Here is a 6,041-nt window from a genome sequence, read left to right on the forward strand (position 1 = left end):
TTACATATAAAATTGGTGCAGTTGTTCCTTATTTATGTAGCAACATCATATGCAAAATCCTGATTTATTTAGCAAAATCAGATGCAACATTTAAATGATATGATGTCAATAAATGTTCGATAGATTTTTTTCTTTCTTATTTTTGTTGGAAAGTTAAATTACGAAATTTTAAATGTATAAGTTTGTTATATATCTATTGAATATAAAAATAACAATTCCAAATCTTTTTGTTATTGGAGATCAATATAAACTTTTTAATTTACAATAAACGCAAATAGAATTTTTAATGAATAAACTCCATTATGTTCCCTTAAGTTAATCACAAATTGTCATTTGTAATATTACAAATTGGAATGTAGAAAAGAATAAATAGTGTTATATAAACAGCCTGTTTTCAATTCTAAAATTATTCTGAAATTCTCAAAATGAAACAAAAGAAAAACCATTTTTGTACAGTATCTTTGCATAGTGTTTTTGCAACAAATAGCAATATAACAATTTTAATGAATATAATTAATTTAATCAAAACTTACACACAAAAAATTAATACTTTCGTAGGAAGACTGGTAACATATGATGTTTCCTGAGTGAATAATTTTCTTAACAGTGACTAGACATTTAAATTTGTAACAAATAATAACTGTAGAGATACTGAACAAACACATTAGTTTAAAATAATAAAATAAATAAATATTTAAAATTATAAAACAGTAATGCAAAATAAAATTTAAAAAATAGAGTAAAATATCAAGAAATAAAATGAACTTCAGGTAAGCAGTGTCAAAATAAATATTCAATTTAAAACAAATGCATAATATAACTTATTTTAAAAATCATACTCAAAATAAATTATTGCCATTTTAATTTTTGTATAAATGTGATTTTTCGTAGACAAATCCAATAACGTTTATGATCGTTCAATATTTATATAGATTAATTTCGTCGACATTTACTTGTCACGTTGCACGGACAAAATACCGATAAACAGCTTCTCATATTTAGAAGAAGTTAATTTTAAATTTGGTATACAAATTCAATTCTTACATTAGTGATTCTCAATCTCCATGAGAGTACTTGAAATATTGCTCATCGTGTTAACTATAGATTTTTACTTAAAACTATATTGCAAATGACTAGAACAAACAACTGTCCGTAAAACATTACAATAAGAAACATGCAGAGAAATTTTCTAAACTTTTCACAGTAGATAATTTCATAAACAACTACATTCAAGTGTATGGAAGAAGTTGTGCAAATATCTTTTTTTTTTTCTTTTACTGTATTGACTTCATCAATATTCATATTTAATGTGCTTACATCAATGCAAAAAATAAACTTTGACACAATATAAACCTATGATTGATTAAACAGAATCAATGTTTTGAATTTTGATTAATTAACTGAGATTATTGCAAACTAATTTTTTCTCTTTTTCAATCAATATATATAAATAATGAATATTTTGCAACAAGAATACTATAAACCTGATATATACAGTTATCAACTAAATCACATTTTCTAGTTTCAGATACAATTTTGAATCTAAAATTATTCAATCTACCATCAATATTTGCTTAGTTAATCAAGCACAAATAGATCTTAATACTGCATACACACATACATACATATATATATATATATATTTTTTTTTTCTTTTGAATAAGCTATTTATAAGCAATTAATCTATGAGTATTTCAAATATCAAATGAACAGCCAAAATCCTTCAATGGGCTATTAAGGCTAAATTACTAAGAAATTTAACAGGACGTAGGTTATTAGGCAACCATCGCTTGTTAAATTCAATAATTATAAACAAATAAAACATTTATTTATTTGTATAGCTTTATGCCCAATGAAGGAATATGGCTGTTTGTTTGATAATTAATGTAGCTATTGGGTTGGTTGTATTTATTATAATCTACAAGTATATTATTTTCAACAGTGTTAACATTATAATAACCATATACACATATAAGACATTATCAAAATAAAAATTTCAGGAAATAAAATGGCAGAAAAAAGCAATATGTTCACATTATTTGAGAAGATTCATCTGTTTGAGATTTGAAAATGGGAAACACCAAATTTTGATTTTTTAAAAATCTGTTTAAAATCCACTAGAAAATATTCTTTATAATATATGACAAACATTCCATCATGACATATCCTCAGGAAATAGTGTATGTACAAATAACATGCCAAAATATGCCTAGAGTATTTAGATCAAGTTAGTGATAACTTAATTTAATTATAAATCGTTAATAGTTTGAAGTCACATGAACAAATTTTCTATATTCTTAAAAATAAAAACATTTGCAAAAGAGGAGTAATTATTATAGTAGAGTCTCTGTAGTCCATCACTTGAGTCCACCATACTGATCCAACACATTATAGGGCAGGGATGGCAAAACTTTTGAGTCCACATACTGTATAGTAAGCATTTCATCTTTAGAAATGTTTGTGTGCACCAGAGTTCTAGACTTCAAATAACTATGCTTAAATAAATAAAATGAATATCTTTTAATTACAGTAAATGTAAAGAAGCTGATTGAAAAAAAGGATCAAGGGATAAACCAATATCGTACGATATGTTACGTGCCAGATGCTTTCTTGGAAGTGCCACTCTGGGCACATGTGCCATAGGTTTGCCACCCCTGCTATAGAGCAATGCACATGAAATGTTTGTGTTACCATTTGTAAGCGTATGCAACAGAGACTGATGTATGTGCATCTTGTGTACTGTCTTGCACAAGTGATTGGCAAAACATTGATTATGATTAATACAATAAATTAACCTGTGAACCAAGACAATTTTTAATCTACAGTACATATATACATACAAAAGAAAACTACTCATACAACCTTTTAAACCACAGCCATTTTTATTACTATTCAAACATTTTCGGTCATCTTTAATGACCTTTTTCAAGAAAAAACTAAATTAAAGATGACTGAAAACGTTTGAATAGTAACAAAAACAGCTGCGGTTTAAAAGATTGTATGAGTAGTTTTTTTTATTTTTAATGCAATGCAGTCAACGAAGAGTTTATATATACCAGGGGTGGGCAAGCAAGAGTTCAGTGGGAGCCAAAATGTAGGTTTTGCAAAATGCATGGAAACTGCAGTTCTGTACTGTCGTGGCAGATAGTATGGTAAGGTGCACAATTTTATTATATAATATAAATATAATATAAAACAAATATTGAATTTTTTAATAAACATATTTTCACAAAATTATAAAAATAATACTAAAAAACAGAAATTAACACTTTCAGCAGGAGCTGCATGTAACTCAAAAAGAGCCGTATTTGCCCATGTCTGATATATACATAAACTCCAATGGTCTGATATATGCCAGATTACAGAGAATCTATTGTATTAACAAACTATAGAATAAGTTGTATAGTTTATATGAAACTGTCTTGAAAACCTTAAAAAATTTCATTCTAATTTCAGTACTAGAATTAGAATAAATTTTCATATGAATTTCCTCACAACTCATAAGAAGTTTGGTCTGTAAAATATCAGTTATATTTTTTCTTCTTTTATGAAAAGCAATTTTATTTATGAACTTGTATTTTTGAGTTTTTCAAATTTTAAAACACTGTTTAACTCAATCAGCTTTAAAATTTAGATATAAATTAGATTGATAAATTAATAAATATAACAAACAAAACATACATGTCAGATCCAAAAAAAAAAAAGGTTTCAGGTATTTATTTTATAAATATTTAAAACAAAAATTTAAGATAGAAAATTATGATCTAAAAGAGAACTGAAATAAATTTTATTTCATATTGGAAACATGAACTGCAATGATAAGAGAGAGCTCATTAAAAATATAGTGTTCTCATAATATCTAATATTCTTAAGAAAAATAAACTTTGATGGAAAATCTAATAATAAATTAAATAGGCCTAAATATGAATTTTAACATATCCAAACACTAATGAAAATTTCTCAAATTCTATAATTACTAAACAAGACACATTAAATTTATCATATAATTTTTCTAGTTTAATACATAAAACAGTTACTGCTTAGTATAAATAAAATTCACAAACTATTAGACCAAAATTTATCATAAAAATTGATATTTTATTATTGAAAATGGAGTAATCTTTAGATAGACATTTTCATTTTTTTTATTTAAAACCCTTTCTGCCCTGTGGGCACTGACCTTTTCTTTTTTTAGGAAGCTCATGAGTTTCCAGGCCTATAATGGAGCATCTGGGTGGCAAGGGACAAGGGCCCAACATATCCAGACTAACCCTCTTAAAAATTCCTGAGGTTTTTCACCTGTCTAGATTCTATTCTCGATCCCCTGGATAGTAAGCTATCACTTTAGTCACTTGTCCATCTAACCATCCATTTTCATTGATTATAAATATAAGTTTTCATTGGCTGTAGACAATATCTGAAGACTGTTTATCAAATAACTATAATCTTTAAAATTTTTTTTCCAATATTTTTTCTAAAAATTGTTATTTCTATAAGCATTTCATAATATGTATTTAAAAAAAGAAACTGTAAGATCAAAGAAAAGTTTTACTATTTTGCTACCATCAAAATTTATAGTGATTTTAAAATCATGACAATTTATATATAAAAATTTTTGTATCTAACATTTATTACAAGACACACATTCTATGAACAAATATAAACTTTTAACTCTATCAAATTCAAATACTTTCTTTTAAACATTATCCAGTAAAATATTAAAATATATTATATTTTCATTGTAAGTACAAATTCATAATTTTGGACAGTCAATTATCAGATTTTAATTTCATATTATTTTCCATGTTACATTAGACCAGTGGTTTCCAAACTTTCTGTACCTCTTTTTCATAAAAAAATTGTTGCACCCCCTTAAATTTTTGTAACAATCTACTTTCATAAATACTGTCCTTATAATTTTTTTAATGGCCTTATTAAATAAAGTATATTGTTCACCTGGGCTCGGCTCTTCTAGAGACATTTTGGCAAGTGTGTGGATGAATATTTAGAATTTATACCCAAGTAATTTGGATATGGGTTGTGATTTAAACATAACCGTTTTGCTGATTCATTGTTTTGACATCAATTTGACTTTTTTGTTTGTTTGTTTATATTAAAAAATGACAATTTAGTAAAAGCTGAACGCCTCCTTGCAACAGTCTCACACCCCACAGATTGGAAAACACTGCATTGGACAAAGACTGGCTTTCCAATTTTATATAATTATATGGCACAAGTGATTCAAATTCTCTTCAGGATTTACTTTCTTGCAATTAATTATAAGTTATACACAATTTGATTGATCATTTTTTATTAATTTAATAAAATTTATGATTTTTATAGTTTATAGCTACTATAGTTTGCTACAGAAGATCATCAGAAAACTGAATTAGTCAAATCCTCAAATAAAATGAAAAATTCATTGTTTTTTAATATATATATGATATATGATATGATAAAGAAAGGTTGTAAAATTATAATGATTTAGCACCATTGAGAAAATATGATAAAACATATGTAAATTTTTTATTAACAGTGAGAATGAATGAATGAATGAAAATGAATTCTTCAAGATTGCCAAATTCATTTATATAATTGAAATAAAAAATATAGAAATTAGTAAAAGATTAAATAAATACAGAAATATAACATAAAATCAGACTAATGAATAAAAATACTGCTAGTGTATATCAATGATATTCCAAAGATACCTAAACAAAAGCAACAAGTAATGTATGTACAGGTATACATTGCTTAATGCAGTTTTGCTTAATGTGGGATTTGATTAACACTCAAAATTACTTGTGCAATCCCTTTTATATATGCAGAAGTTTTAATTTATGGGGCTTTACCAGCTATCTACTTAACATAGATACCCAACGTATTTTTATTAATGCAATTTTGATATATGTGGTAGGATCGAGGGATCAATTAATTACATTAATCAAGGGATACCGGTATACTAAGGAATGCATATTCAACTGTAGGAACAAATTTTGAATATAAGAAAATTTTTTTTAAATATGATGATATGCTACTCT

This window comes from Centruroides vittatus, unplaced genomic scaffold (genome assembly GCF_030686945.1).
Source record: "Centruroides vittatus isolate TY-2023 unplaced genomic scaffold, ASM3068694v2 contig_1824, whole genome shotgun sequence".
Classification (NCBI taxonomy): Eukaryota; Metazoa; Arthropoda; class Arachnida; order Scorpiones; family Buthidae; genus Centruroides; species Centruroides vittatus.